This window comes from Oncorhynchus masou, chromosome 5 (assembly GCF_036934945.1).
Source record: "Oncorhynchus masou masou isolate Uvic2021 chromosome 5, UVic_Omas_1.1, whole genome shotgun sequence".
Taxonomy (NCBI): Eukaryota; Metazoa; Chordata; class Actinopteri; order Salmoniformes; family Salmonidae; genus Oncorhynchus; species Oncorhynchus masou.
The window spans coordinates 59425264-59442185 of record NC_088216.1 but is presented as its reverse complement, the minus strand read 5'-3'; the positions used below and the strand labels follow the sequence as shown (position 1 = coordinate 59442185).

The 16922-nt window shown below is 42.6% G+C and overlaps 1 protein-coding gene across 1 annotated transcript in view; it reads left to right on the top strand.

Moving 5' to 3' along the window:
- The first annotated feature begins 5987 nt into the window (after positions 1-5987).
- LOC135539983 (beta-1,4 N-acetylgalactosaminyltransferase 1-like) overlaps positions 5988-16922 on the top strand; it is a 33279-nt gene continuing 22344 nt past the window's right edge. The window contains exon 1 of the mRNA XM_064966264.1: positions 5988-6167. The gene's annotated coding sequence lies outside the window, so the exon portion shown is untranslated. The remainder of the gene's footprint in view (positions 6168-16922) is intronic.

The window sequence follows — 16922 nt, the reverse complement described above, 5'->3', positions numbered from 1 at the left end:
CAATGAGGCACTAAGTTTGAAGGTAGGCCTTGAAATACAGCCACAGGTACACCCCCTTATTGACTCAAATGATGTCAATTAGCCCATCGGAAGATTCTAAAGCCATGACCTCATATTCTGGAATTTTCCAAGCTGTTTAAAGGCACAGTCAACTTAGTGAGTGTAGAGCTACCGAGTTTGGACGTCACACACAGAGTGATGGAGTGCTGCATCAGATGACATGGCCTCCACAATCCCCCAACCACAACCAAATTGAGATGGTTTGGGATGAGTCGACCTGCAGAGTGAAGGAAAAGCAGCCAGTGTTCAGCATATGTGGGAACTCCTTCAAGACTGTTGGAAAAGCATTCCACGTGAAGCTGGTTGAGAGAATGCCAAGAGTGTGCAGCTGTCATCAAGGCATAGGGTGGCTATTTCAAGAATCTCATATAGTTTGATTTCTTTTACACTTTTTTGGTTACAACATAATTCCATATGTGTTATTTCATAGTTGTGATGTATTCACTATTATTCTACAATGTAGAAAATAGTACAAATAATGAAACCCTTGAATGAGTAGGTGTGTCCAAATTTTTGACTCGTACTGTATGCCAGCAGTGACAGTGGCAAATAAAATCTAACTATATGAATCCAGCATATTGAAGCTATTCTATAATGCCTTGTAGAAAATAGTAAAAATAAAGAAAAACCCTTAAATGAGTAGGTGTTCTAACACTTTTGACCGGTAGTGTATACAGTAAAAACATGTGTTGAATTACATAATTTAAAAAGTCTTTACTACAGAATTTATTGGAGTTTTTAATTAATTAATTTGCAGAGTAGCATAAATATTATTTATTCCATGACATCTACAAATTTGTGACAGGCTATAATATAATTTCCCTTAGAAATGCATGGTTTTGGATAGAATTACAATAATAAATAGTCAATATAGTAGATAGTAGGCTCTTAACAATGAGACCAACGTTGAGGAAGGTGGTCATGATCTCGCTGTTGGACCAGCCTCGCCAAAAGTGCAGGTCTATGTGGGTCCAGGGATGGTTGAAGTCCTGAAAGAAGGCAGGCGAGTTCCACCGTCTCATTCAAGAGTTTTGACTGTTTGGAGAGGAATTCCAAGGCTACTTTCATCTGGACTGAAGTCAGTTTGATTAACTGCTCCAGATGGTTGGATTGCCAGGATGGATACCATCAGCACAGTTGAATGCCTGGAGATGTCTCCGGTAAGCTAAATTCAAGTGAATTTTTAGAGTTTGATACCATAATTGGGAAAACCAGCTGCGGGTTGCCCAGTGACGCGAGCCTACCAGATGAGCTAAATGCCTTTTATGCTTCGAGGCAAGCAACACTGAAGCATGAATGAGAGCCCCAGCTGTTCCAGACAACTAACTGTGATCACGTTCTCCGTAGCCGATGTGAGCAAGTCCTTTAAACAGGTAAATATTCACAAGGCTGCGGGGCAAGATGAATTACCAGGATGTGTACCCGGCGCATGCACGGACCAACTAGCAAGTGTCTTCACTGACATTTTCAACCTCTCCCTGACCGAGTCTGTAATACCTACATGTTTATAGCAGACCACCACAGTCCCTGTGCCCATGAAATCCAAGGTAACCTCCCTAAATGACTACCGCCTCGTAGCACTCGCGTCGGTAGACATGTAGTGCTTTGAAAGGCTGGTCATGGCTCACATCAACACCATCATCCCGGAAACCCTACAGCCACTCCAATTTGCATACCACCCCAACAGATCCACAGATGACGCAATCTCAATCGCACTCCACACTCCCCTTTCCCACCTGGACAAAAGGAACATCTATGTGAGAATGCTGTTCATTGACTACAGTTCAGTGTTCAACGCCATAGTTCCAACAAAGCTCTTCACTAAGCTAAGGACCCTGGGACTAAACAACTCCCTCTGCAACTGGATCTCAGGTGGTAAGGGTAGGCAACAACACATCTGCCACACTGATCCTCAACACGGCAGGCCCACAGGGGTGCATGCTTAGTCCCCTGCTGTACTCCCTGTTAACCCACAACTGCGTGGCCAAGCACGACTCCAACACCATCATTCAATTTGCTGACAACACAACAGTGGTAGGCCTGATCAGCGACAACAATGAGACAACCTATAGGGAGGTCAGAGACCTGGCAGTGTGGTGCCAGGACAACAACCTCTCCCTCAATGTGAGCAAGACAAAGGAGCTGATTGTTGACTACAGGAAAAGTAGGGCTGAACACGCCCCCATTCACATCAACAGGGCTGTAGTGGAGCGGGTCGAGAGTTTCAAGTTCCATGGTGTCCTCAACATTAGGCCTATTAATTTTCCTAAAGTTGGTTTAAAATCCTTTTTATTGTAAAATGTTATAAAATGAAAATAAAGTTGGGGTGCCTTCTGCCCTGATGAAGGTAGGCCAGTCTTCTCCAGGATCCCTTGTTGTTCAAGACAACCCTTCTAAGAGTATAGAGGTCTACAGTTTATTGGTACAGTCATAGACTGCATTGTACTGCTACAAGGCATTGTTAATGATGGTGGTTGATGAGTGAAGGGCTTAGGGTCCCAAAGACCCTCCCCATTACTTAATTGTTAAGGTCCCCTTAACTTCCGGTGAAACTGGAGGGCCCGCAATTCAAATAAATAATCATAACAATTATGGATATTAAGCATTTAGGAACACATATATATATATATATATATATATATATTGGTTAAAAGCTTAAATTCTTGTTAATCTAACTGCACTGTCTGATTTACAATAGGCTTTACAGTGAAAGCATGCCATGCCATGAGGACGGCGCCCCATATCAAAATATTTTTCCACCAGCACAGGTTTCATAAATTCATAAATAGCGATTTAAATATTCACTTTTTGAAAATCTTCCTTGATTTGTCATCCAAAGGGTCCCAGCTACAACATGTAGTGTTTTGTTAAATAAAATCCTTCTTTATATCCCAAAAAGTCTGTTTAGTTGGCGCCATTGATTTGAGTAATCCACTCATTCAACATGCAGAGAAAGGAATCCAAAAAGCTACCACTAAATTTTGTTAAAACAAGTCAAAATAAGTTTCTATACAATCCTCAGGTACCCTAAAATGCAATTAAACTATAATATTTCATACGGAAAGAAGTATGTTCAATAGGAAAACGATATTAGCAGGTGTGCGCGCGCGCATAAACTAATTTCCAAGTCTGTATAACAGTACTAAAACTCATTATTTTTTCCTTGTTTGGGAAGAAACAAGCCTGAAACCTTGAACAAAGACTACTGACATCCAGTGGAAGCCATAGGAAGTGCATACTATGAGCTGGATTACATTTTTCCCTATACGTTCAAATGGAAGAGCATGGACTCTCAAAAACAGAACATTTCTGGTTATTTTGTCTTTGGATTTTCTCCTACCATATTTATTGTGTTATAGTCTCCTACAATATTTTAACATTTCTACAAACTTCAGAGTGTTTTCTTTCCAATGGTACCAATTATATGCATATCCTGGCTTTAGGGCCTGAGCAACAGTCAGTTTACTTTGGGCACGTCAGTCAGGCAGAATGGAGAAAAATATACCCTAGCCTGAAGAAGATTTTAAGATTTGTTTAACTGCAGGTATAATAGATAGTTACTGTTGCTAAACTCAGCAAAAAAAGAAACTCCCTTTTTCAGAACCCTGTCTTTCAAAGATAATTTGTAAAAATCCAAATAACTTCACAGATCTTCATTGTAAAGGGTTTAAACACTGTTTCACATGCTTGTTCAATGATCCATAGAAGCAATTATGAACATGCACCTGTGGAACGGTCGTTATGACACTAACAGCTTACAGACGGTTGGCAATTAAGGTCACAGTTATGAACACTTAGGACACTAAAGAGGCCTTTCTACTGACTCTGAAAAACACCAAAAGAAAGATGCCCAGGGTCCCTGCTCATCTGCGTGAATGTGCCTTAGGCATGCTGCAAGGCGGCATGAGGACTGCAGATGTGGCCAGGGCAATAAATTCCAATGTCCGTACAGTGAGACGCCTAAGACAGCGCTACAGGAAGACAGGATGGACAGATGATCGACCTCGCCGTGGCAGACCATGTGTAACAACACCTGCACAGAATCGGTACATCCGAACATCACACTTGCGGGACAGGTACAGGTTGGCAACAACAACTGCTCAAGTTACACCAGGAATGCACAATCCCTCCATCAATGCTCAGACTGTCCACAATAGGTGGAGAGAGGTTGGACTGAGGGCTTGTAGGCCTGTTGTAAGGAAGGTCCTCACCAGACATCACCGGCAACAACGTTGCCTATGGGGACAAATCCAGCGTCACTGGATCAGACAGGACTGGCAAAAGGTGCTCTTCACTGACGAGTCATCGTTTTGTCTCACCAGGGTTGATGGTCGAATTTGCGTTTATCGTCGAAGGAATGAGCGTTACACGAAGGCCTGTACTCTGGAGCGGGATCGATTGGTAGGTGGGGGGTCCGTCATGGTTTTAGGTGGTGTGTCACAGCATCAACGGACTGAGCTTGTTGTCATTGCAGGCAATCTCAAAGCTGTGCCTTACAGGGAAGACTTCTTCCTCCCTCATCCTCCCCCCTTCAGTACGACAATGCTACCAGCCATACTGCACGTTCTGTACGTGATTGTCTGCAAGACAGGAATGTCAGTGTTCTACCATGGCCAGCAAAGAGCCCGGATCTCAATCCCATTGACCACTTCAGGGAACAGTTGGATCGGAGGGTGAGGGCTAGGGCCATTCCCCCCCAGAAATGTCTGGGAACTTGCAGATGCCTTGGTGGAAGAGTGGGGTAACATCTGACAGCAATAACTGGCAAATCTGGTGCAGTCCGTGAGGAGGAGATGCACTGCAGTATTTAATGCAGCTGGCTGCCATACCAGACTTTTGATTTTGATCCCCCCTTTGTCCAGGGACACATTATTCCATTTCTGTTAGTCACATGTCTGTGGAACTTGTTCAGTTTATGTCTCAGTTGTCTCATACAAATATTTACACATGTTAAGTTGCAGAAAATAAACACAGTTGACAGTGAGAGGACTTTTCTATTTTTGCGGAGTTTGTGTCTAAAAACTCTGCCACTATACGTTGCACAAGCCATCTATATTAGTATTTGTGGTTAAGCCCTAGCAGTTGCAAAAGTGTGCTTGCAGGATAGGTCTGAGTCAGACCGAAACGGCTTTGAGGATAATGTGAAAATGATTATCTCCTCCAAGTGTCCAACAACCGCATGCAACCATCTGCAACACATGCATGTAGATAGATACCTGCATTCAGTGTTGTTGCGTTGCTGCCAAAATGGTATGCAGCATTGATGCAATCATACTGTCGGTGTGATCAAGGTGTTAAGCCTCGACCACACCGACAGCTATTATTTTTGTGGTACACCACAAGTACATTCAGTTCCAATGGAACGCAGCCTTCTCTTGACATAGCCATCAATATGCTCATAATGCATGCGTAAAATAATTGTGTAGAAATCTGCTTACATACCACTTATTTGAATCTGACAGTCACACTGTTTTAATTTCTATAGATGATATACTTAACATTCATCTTCTGCTACCATTTCTGTCAAGCTGTCTAGCATACAGTTTGAGCATATGTTCAATTGGAAATGAATGTACTTGTGGTGTACCATAATTAAAATGGTGTGGTGTGATTGAGGCTTAACGCTGCTGCATATCATTTTGAGCAGCTACACAACGACACTGAGTGTAGTTATCTACACACATGGGTTGCATGCGGTTGTTGGACCCATGGAGGAGATACGATCACACCGACTTTAGTTCAACATTCACCTTATCCTACCATTTCTGTCAAGCCGTCTTCACATACAGTTTGACGCATACGTCAGATAAATTCAACGCATGCACCACACCCAATGACCTGCAACGCAATGCTGCAAGGTAAACGCAGCGTTTTATTGGAAATGAATGTCATTGCAATGCTAAACACTGTCGGTGTGATCGAAGCTTTACCTCCATTCTGCTGCGATTCCAATTGGGCGCTCGTGGCATATCCCTCTCGCGTCCTTTTAATCCACGAGTCTTGTCTGAAAAACGCAGAGGCGAGGTGCAGGTACACAGTTGCTGGGACGAAGTATATAATCTATTGGAATTAAAACAGTGGGACTGCCGGATTCAAATAAATGGAATGTAAGTAGATTTTTACATAAATATTTTGCGCATGCATTATGAGCATATTGATGGCTATTTCAAGAGAAGGCCAATCTGATTACTAGAGATGTTAAAGTAAGATTAATGTTTCATTTCGTCTTTTTCAATGTGTCCTTTTAATTAAAATGTTTTAAAGAGACAAACATGAAATGCGTACCTTTCAAAGCATTTATGCGTGTTATACACAATCTCTATCCTAATTATAGTTTATCATAAGAGGCGTTGGCGACTATTACGAGCGCAATTGCAGCCATATTTGATTTGTAGTGAGGAAATATCCATTAAAGCCTAATAGACAAGCAGGCTAATCAGACCTGTATTTGTCTACAGTATGTGCAGTCACCACCCGGTTAGCTGAGAGGCCTGTGAGAGAAAGGCTGAATCAAATCATATTATATCTCAATACTGGCCATTGACGTGCGTTGGCCTGAAATTGCTCCACATTATGATTAGATCTGAACGACACCATAAGTGCGTTTTTCCTCATTTGGGCTGTGGGTTGCGGCGTTGGAAGAATATCGGAGCGCAAGGATAAGATGTTGTCGATGATTGAAGGTACAATAAGCATCCCGTAATTTAGTAGGGAGGAACACAGATGGTGCTAGACATCGCACCGGCATGGATACAGGTAGCCAACCCACCTTCCTACATTTTGTTTCATCCATGTTTGATTCTGTATAGCCCATATACTCTTCAGGTAGCGGTCCTGTTCTTGCACTAGCCTATAAACTGTAAACGTGTTTTTAAGAACCTTGGAATATTGAGAGGATTCCCATGCTGATAATCATATTCTCAGTCAATATGCAGAGCACGTCTTGTGCATCAGTTATTTGAGACCATGTCTGTCTTAATAATGGCTGCACAGGAGGCTGCTGAGGGGAGAACGGGTCATAATAATGCCGGGAACGGAGCAGATGGAATAGCATCAGACACATGGAAATCATGAGTTTGATGTATTTGATACCATTCCACCAATTCTGCTCCAGCCATTACCACGAGCCTGCGCTCCTCAATTAAGGTGCCACCAACCGCCTGTGAGTGGCCCACATTTCACTATAGCCAACACATCATACAGCATTACACAATAGGCATACTATTGGGCTACTCTACAAAAGACTGCTTGCAAGAAAGTTTGTGTCTCCTCTATAGCTACACCCTAATAATGCATATGTTATTATAAATGCTTGCATAATTAGCTAAACTAAGTAAATTAAATGCACCTGTTCTTCCTCTCCACTCTCTTAAAAGCACACATAGGCCTACAACACTAGGCTATATACTCCAGCAGTCCAGACATGGAGATGAACACTTAATACCTAATTTCCATCCCCAATAACCAGTAGAACTAGGCAGCTAAGCAAAGCAGAACAACCACTCCATCTCTGAGTAGGCATTATGCAAAACACACACACTGCTCTCAGGGGTTGTCCTTGCTGTCATGGTGAAAAGCATTGGTAATTGGATGTGTCTGTAAGTTAGAAAAATAATTAGCACCCAACCCAGGTGACGTGCATGAACCTTTAGGGGACTAAAACCTTTGTCTTGAGTAAAATGTCCATCCCTTATGGAAACCAGGTTGATTTGGATAGGTTTACAAGCATTAGGTTATATGCAAAAAGAGTTGGAAAATCAAAACTTTGTCAAATCAAAATCTAGGACACTCCAATTAGAATAATATTATGTTTCAAATGGCATGGTATATTTTGTATATGTATTCATTTTGGTATGTCATCATCCTTTTTGTATAATATGTCACAAATTACAATTCGTACACTATGGTATGAATTTGCAGAACGTATGATATGTTACAAATTCCAATTTGTTGTGGCTAATGTTAGCTAGGTGGCTAACGTTAGCTAGGCTAGGGGTTGGGGATTAAGGTTAGGGTTATGAGTTAGGTTAAAGGATTTGGGGAAGGGTTAGCTGACATGCTAAATAATTGCAAAGCAGCTAAATAGTAGTAAGTATATGCAAAGTTGCTAAAATGCTAATGTTGTCTGAGATGAGATTTCAACAAGGTTGAGATAGAGCCCAGCGCATCTACTCGGGACCTGGAACTAGTAATGATTCAGACAGACAGAGGACGCTGATCTTCAAGGTCTTCCGGTACAACGACTGCCAAGCCATTCTACAAGGAGCCAGAGCAGCAGAGCACATTCACCACGTCGGTAAGGTACTGCGTTTTTTCCCTGACTACCGCACGCACACCTCCCAATGCCGCAAAGCCTTCAACGAGGTCCAGAACAAACTCAGACTAGGGGCTTCCAGTCACTCCTCGTCTATCCAGTAACGCTACGGCCCACAAACAGGACAGAGTGCCTGTCATTCACCATAGCACAAGACGCCGAGGAGTTTGTGGCATCACCGGGAGAGGACAACCACGAGCACCGCAGTGAGCACCATGCCGCTGGTCCTGTTTAGAGGAATACTCAACAAGGGGGCCATGCAAGCACCGGGGAATAAGTTAAGTGGTCAAGAGGATTTATCCACAACTTCAAGGAGTTTTGAGGAACATTTGATTTAATTACTTGTGATCATTATGAACTTCGACAATGGAGCACCAGCAAGCTAGCTAGCTAGTGAACTAGCTTTCGGGCTAGCTGGGTGATTGGGACAGTAACGTTACCAGCTAGCTAAGTCATCATCATAACTGTTAGCTAGCTAACTGATTATCTCTTCAGTAGTGTTCAGTATAACCTATGTTGTTGAAAGTTTATATAGCTTCTATAAACTCATTGTATTTTACAACTAAGTTACGTTTACAATGTTTGTGTGATAACTTTGTCTGGTGGTAGCTGGCTAGCTCACTTGTCACATGTTGCTATGTCAACAAATGCATATCTAGAGAAGTCAGCAATCACTATTACCACATCATTATTTTTTCAATTAGTTCTTCATGTTTGTGCTACGTTAAGGCTTAATCATTCAGTCAATTGAGTATTTCTTGCCGTTCTCATATCTCCATTGTGTCAGTTAACCAGGCAAGTCAGTTAAGAACACATTCTTATATACAATGACAGCCTACTGTAGTAAGGTGACCAGATTTCTGAAATGAAAACCGGGGACATTTCCAGTTCGGCGGTCAATATATATTTAAAATATCCAATGTTAATATCTATCAAATAAAAAAGAGGGACAATTCCGGTTTTATGTATTTAGGCACACAACTATATAGAATATAGAGAAAACAACTATACAGAAACACACCGACAAGACAGAACTGTCCAATTTGAACAGCCATTCAGTGGTCCTGGTAGTCTGGGTAGTATGAGTGCAGAAGAGAACATGAGCAAAATTGAAAGAAAAAAAACAGACAATAGTATATGTGAAATACTTAACATAATAAAGAAATAAGATGCTGATGAGATTGGTAACTACATAATATACTTGTACAAACCTAATCTGTATATTTCTCAGAAGAATGTATTTTCTTCAGGATTGCTCTGTCTTTGGCCAGTTTCTCCATGAACTCCTGGCTGGGGAGGTTGAAGTTTATCTTCACAAGAAGCATGGCCTTGATGGTAGGAACAGTGAACCTATTTCATGCTGCTGTCCATAGAGTATTAATTTGGGAGAACACTCTCGACTGGTGTGTTACTTCCAGACACTAATCTAGCCAGGTTAGTGTGTGGGATGTCATTCTCTTTGAAGTCGGTAACCACCGTGCTCCATCTCTGACTGAGCGCTGTCTCAGATGTTTTCCATTCTTCAAGCGATTTTTTTAAATATTTTTTTTAATTTTTTAAAATTTATTCCCCCCCCCTTTAGGAACTCTTGCAGGCCAGTAACCTCGTTACACAGTGCCTGCTGCCTTCACGCAGAAGTTGCCTTTTTAAAAGGAGACCATGTTAAATCTTTTAGATTATCTGTGTGCTTTCTCCATGCTTGCAAGTAGTTCACAGCCATAGTGAAGAATGATTGGGATGTTTTGAGAAAGCTGTCTTTAGACATGGCTCCATTTTCCTCTAGCTCTCTCAGAAGTCCTCTGACCAAAACTGGAATGAAGTTATCAGTCAATTTTGCTTCTCAGAATTGCAGCGGACTCCACAGTACAGTGGTCCTGGACTCCAAGCACCTTTATCGTGTCACTGAATACGGTCAAGTTTCCATGGACAAAGGCCAGCCAAAGTTCAGTCAGTGGATCTTCGAACATTGTTCACAGGACAACAGGGTATTTGTCTTCAGAAATAAAAAAGGATTTCAATGGCACATTTTCAGCACTCTTTTTAGAGCAGGGAGCATGGACATCCAGTGAACATTGCTGCGTCCTAAAATGTTAAGGTACTCTTGGCCAACAAACTCACAAAAGCCCTTCATTCTTTCTACTCTGACGGTGAAAATATGAACATATTCCAAATATCTTTGTGATCAGGTACTCAACATCATATCCAAAGCTGTTCTGGCCGTGTTATGACAACCTAAGCCAACCACAGGACAACCTAAGCCAACCACCTCCCGCTGCAGAGCATTTTTAACTTTGGTATGGACATTGACCCTTCCCAGCCTATTCAGTCCTCCAAAGTTGGTATTTGTTGTCGGCAGAGAATGTTTTCCAGGTTACATTTTTGGATGACCACCAGGACCTCAGCTGCAATTTTCTGTTTCTCCATTCAATTCAACAAAATCAATCAGTTTTGTTTCCACAGATGTGCTGCCATCATATATCTTACATATCTGACTACTATTGGCAGCAGATTGACATGTCCATGATTGGACGCATCAATGGACAGGGACACAAATTCAACCTGGTCTAGGTCCTGTGTTAGCAAAGTAGTTGCCCATGGTGCTAACACGTTACTCACTATGGTGTCACATTTTGTCCTAGCACATGTAAACTTTGGCTCATAAAGCTTCCGTGTCAGTTGTGCTGTGCAGTCCATAGATCTGTAACTATGATTGTGTCACATAGTGTGGCATGCAAAGACACCCTCCTGCACTGCGAAACCATATTTTTCTTGGGAAGGCTCGACCTTCTTGAAGAATGTGGTGACAGAGGGCATACCAACACGGGCAATGAGAGGCTTTATGCTTTTTCGTCTGCTGATGTTCTACCACTGTCGTTCTTCTCTGGCTGCCAATTGAAAGAGGAGAATTACAAAGGGTGCAGTGAACCATTCTATCGTCTTGACCTGAGCGTACAAATGGAAATTTTCATGTTTTTCATAAAGTGCATTTCCATTTCTTGGAAAGAGTCATTGTATCTCCTCTGTCTGTTCTTCCCTCTCCTTGTGTCACTCTTCTTACTCAACTTTTTCTTCTCCTCCAATCTTTCTCCTCCTCTTTTCTTCACTCGTCTTCCTTTCCTTCTCTTCACCTTTCCACCTCACTCTTCTACACCCTCCTTGCTTCACTCTTTTTATTCCCTTACTTTTTCCTTCTCCTTCCTCTCCAATCTGTATTAATAAGTACCATACTATTAGATAAAATACTTGGGTTAACAGATTCCCATTGCTTGCCTCATTTCTGTATTCTATCTCAAAAACATTGTTTGGAATAATAAATTGGCTCTGTAATCATATCTTTACCTTTCCTCCTCTCTCCTTCACTCTTCTTCCCATCCAGTCTTCCTCTTCTCGTTCCTCTCCACTGCTAATGTTATCCATGAACATTTATAACTATATTTCCACACGACTTATTATAATGACAAAGCATTAAAATTGTAATCTACAAAAATATTCTCAGAATTCGTTGTGCATTCATGTAATACAATCATATTTTCAAAATAGCCCATCCACTGCATGTTTACATGTGAACGTTTTTTATCCTAGCTATAACAGTAGCTAGCTAACTTAGTCTACATAGCTAACGTTAGCTAGCATAACCTATTTAAAACCTTATAGTGCAGATAATCTATCTATTTAATAAACTGTGACATTATAACATCACTAGCTAGAATCTCAAACGATTGTAACTTACCTGGCTTGAAAAGACGTTTGTGGTGATCTTATGGATTCACCTGACACTTGCTAGCTTCTGGCTGAGTTTTCCACAGCAATTCTCTAAAACTATCGCGAGCAAGTAGTTAGTAGAAGAAGTGTAAATCAGCCCCCTCTGCTGGACAAAACAATCACAATGCAATTGAGACGTCAACCTGTAGGCTCTGCTGCCCGGTCTTTCTTGCCAAGTAAAATATTTCACTTTGCGGTCTGTTTTTAACGCGCAGTTAAAAACGTGGACATTTCCGGGAACAGCTCCAGCTCCCAAAAGGGGACTGTCCCCGGACATCTGTAGGGATGGTGACAGGTTTCCTCCAGATGTCACGCTTGGCATTCAGGCCAAATAGTTGAAACTTGTTTTTTATCAGACTAGAGGTGTCATGCCCCACCTGTCCTTGTGATTGTCTCCACCACCTCCAGGTATCACTTATTTTTCCCAGTGTATTTATCCCTGTGTTTCCTGTCTCTCTGTTTGTCTGATTCCACACTCCAAGACTGCTTCCATCACGTGGACTGGGATATGTTTCGTATTGCATCAAACAACAACATTGACGAATACACTGATTCGGTGAGAGAGTTCATTAGAACGTGCGTTGAAGATGTCGTTCCCATAGCAACGATTAAAACATTCCCAAACCAGAAACCGTGGATTGATGGCAGCATTCGCGTGAAACTGAAAGCGCGAACCACTGCTTTTAATCAGGGCATGGTGACCAGAAACATGACTGAATACAGTGTAGCTATTCCCTCCGCAAGGCAATCAAACAAGCTAAGCGTCAGTATAGAGACAAAGTAGAATCTCAATTCAACGGCTCAGACACGAGGTATGTGGCATGGTCTACAGTCAATAACGGATTACAAAAAGAAAACCAGCCCCGTCACGGACCAGGATGTCTTGCTCCCAGGCAGGCTAAATAACTTTTTTGCCCGCTTTGAGGACAATACAGTGCCACGGACACGGCCAGCAACCAAAACATGCGGACTCTCCTTCACTGCATCCGAAGTGAGGAAAACATTTAAACGTGTCAACCCTCGCAAGGCTGCAGGCCCAGACGGCATCCCCAGCCGCGCCCTCAGAGCATGCGCAGACCAGCTGGCTGGTGTGTTTACGGACATATTCAATCAATCCCTATCCCAGTCTGTTGTTCCCACATGCTTCAAGAGGGCCACCATTGTTCCTGTTCCCAAGAAAGCTAAGGTAACTGAGCTAAACAACTACCGCCCCGTAGCACTCACTTCCGTCATCATGAAGTGCTTTGAGAGACTAGTCAAGGACCATATCACCTCCACCCTACCTGACACCCTAGACCCACTCCAATTTGCTTACCGCCCAAATAGGTCCACAGACGATGCAATCTCAACCACACTGCACACTGCCCTAACCCATCTGGACAAGAGGAATACCTATGTGAGAATGCTGTTCATCGACAACAGCTCGGCATTCAACACCATAGTGCCCTTCAAGCTCGAGACCCTGGGTCTCGACCCCGCCCTGTGCAACTGGGTACTAGACTTCCTGACAGGCCGCCCCCAGGTAGTGAGGGTAGGCAACAACATCTCCACACCGCTGATCCTCAACACTGGGGCCCCACAAGGGTGCGTTCTGAGCCCTCTCCTGTACTCCCTGTTCACCCACGACTGCGTGGCCACGCACGCTTCCAACTCAATTATCAAGTTTGCGGACGACACAACAGTGGTAGGCTTGATTACCAACAACGACGAGACGGCCTACAGGGAGTAGGTGAGGGCCCTCTGAGTGTGGTGTCAGGAAAATAACCTCACACTCAACGTCAACAAAACTAAAGAGATTGTGGACTTCAGATGATTGTGGACCCCCCCTATCCACATCGATGGAACAGTAGTGGAGAGGGTAGTAAGTTTTAAGTTCCTCGGCTTACACATCACAGACACATTGAATTGGTCCACCCACACAGACAGCATCGTGAAGAAGGTGCAGCAGCGCCTCTTCAACCTCAGGAGGCTGAAGAAATTTGGCTTGTCACCAAAAGCACTCACAAACTTCTACAGATGCACAATCGAGAGCATCCTGTCGGGCTGTATCACCGCCTGGTACAGCAACTGCTCCGCCCACAACCGTAAGGTTCTCCAGAGGGTAGTGAGGTCTGCACAACACATCACCGGGGGCAAACTACCTGCCCTCCAGGACACCTACACCACCCGATGTCACAGGAAGGCCATAAAGATCATCAAGGACAACAACCACCCGAGCCACTGCCTGTTCACCCCGCTATCATCCAGAAGGCGAGGTCAGTACAGGTGCATCAAAGCTGGGACCGAGAGACTGAACAACAGCTTCTATCTCAAGGCCATCAGACTGTTAAACAGCCACCACTAAAATTGAGTGGCTGCTGCCAACACACTGACTCAACTCCAGCCACTTTAATAATGGGAAATGATGTAAAATATATCACTAGCCACTTTAACAATGCTACCTAATATAATGTTTACATACCCTACATTATTCATCTCATATGTATACGTATATACTGTACTCTATATCATCTACTGCATCTTTATGTAATACATGTATCACTAGCCACTTTAACTATGCCACTTTGTTTACATACTCATCTCATATGTATATACTGTACTCAATACCATCTACTGTATCTTGCCTATGCTGCTCTGTACCATCACTCATTCATACATCTTTATGTACATATTCTTTATCCCCTTACACTTGTGTCTATAAGGTAGTAGTTTTGGAATTGTTAGCTAGATTACTTGTTGGTTATTACTGCATTGTCGGAACTAGAAGCACAAGCATTTCGCTACACTCACATTAACATCTGCTAACCATGTGTATGTGACAAATAAAATTTGATTTGATTTGTATGTTTCCAAGTCAACCAGCGTTTTCCCCATTTTCCTGCTTTTTGCATTCTCCTTTTACTAGTCCTCCCGGTTTTGACCCTTGCCTGTTTCTGGACTTTGTACCCGCCTGCCTGACCATTCTGCCTGCCTTGACCACGAGCCTGTCTGTCACTCTGTAGTCTGATCTGGTTTTGACCTTTTTTGCCTGTCCACAACCTTTCTCTTGCCTACTCCTTTGGATTTGTAAACAATGTAAGACTCCAACCATCTGCCTCCTGTGTCTGCATTTGGGTCTCACCTTGTGCCTTGATAAGAGGATCTTGTTTCTCATGGTCTGAGAGTCTTCAGGTGCCCTTTGACAATCTCCAAGCAGGCTGTTATGTGTGTTTTACTGAGGAGTGGCTTCTTTCGGGCCACTCAACCATAAAGGCCTCATTGTTGAGGTGCTGCAAAGATGGTTGTCCTTCTGGAAGGTTCCCATCTCCACAGAGGAACTCTGGAGCTCTGTCAGAGTGACCATCGGGTTCTTGGTCACCTCCCTGACCAAGGCCCTTCTCCCCCGATTGCTCAGTTTGGCCGGGCGGCCAGCTCTTGGAAGAGTCTTGGTGGTTCCAAACTTTAGAATGATGGAAGCTATTGTGTTCTTGGGGACCTTCAATGCTTGGAAATGTTTTGGTATCCTTCCCCAGATGTGTGCCTCGTGACACAATTCTGTCTCTGAGATCTACAGACTATTTTTTTCAAACTCATGGCTTGGTTGTTGCTCTGACATGCACTGTGTGCCTTTCCAAATCATGTCCAATCAATTGAATTTACCACAGGTGGACTCCAATCAAGTTGTAGAAACATCTCAAGGATGATTGATGGAAACCGGATGCACCTGAGCTTAATTTCGAGTCTCATAGCAAAGCGTCTGAATACTTATGTAAATATGGTATTAACATTTAAAAAAAAAAAAAAGTCTTAACTTTCATAACCTGTTTTGCTTTTTCATTATGGGGTGTTGTGTGTTGATTGCTGAAGATTTTTATTTAATCAATTTTAGAATAAGGCTGTAATGTAACAAAAAATGCTTTTGTTCTCTGTGGTGTTGCATGTTTAATCTGTGGTCTCATTCTCCCCCAAATTAACTTCTTTATGACAGGCTATTGGTCTAATTTTGACTATCGGAGGAGGCAATGGTAACATGGAACTCATAAAATGTATAGTTGGGAGAACATACATTTTTCGAATTGAGATTCAAAAGACACTCACACATCCGAGCTATCTTTTTTGCAGGTGCATGGTAACAGTTGAATAAAATGAGAAGAAAATAAGAAACCCCCACACTGCTCTTGATAGTAACACTGCTCTTTAATAAGCTTTACGTATTAGCCTCCCGGCCTTCGTCAATGCTCGGTTTCTAAGTAGTTCTTCCTGCAAGTAGTGTGAATAGAGGGGTATATGGTAATGCCTAAGTAGGTGGTTTGTTTCTTCACTGGGATCATGGGTGGTAGTTGCACACTTCCCATTGCTGAGTTAAGAGGTAGTATAGCTGATTTGGGCCAGTTGATCTTGTAGTCAGGACATGAGCTGAATGCTGTGAAAATATACATTATTGGCTGGAGGGTTTTCGGAGCGTTTGCGACAGAGCAGTATGTAATCTGCATGCAGAAAAATTGCTTGTTAAGTTTGTTTGATTTTGATATGTGAGGAAGACAAATTTTGCCTGATGCTTTGTGCTAGCAGTTCAAGAGAGAGCAAATAGCATAGGAGAGGTGGGACAACCTTGTTTTATCCACATTGTGTGGTTAATGGCTTAGAATGGATAGTGCCAGTATAAATAATAGAAGGATTCATATGTATAAAATTATTTATTTAACTAGGCAAGTCAGTTAAGAACAAATTCTTATTTTCAATGACTGCCTAGGAACAGTGTGGTAACTGCTTGTTCGGGGGCAGAACGACAGATTTGTACCTTGTC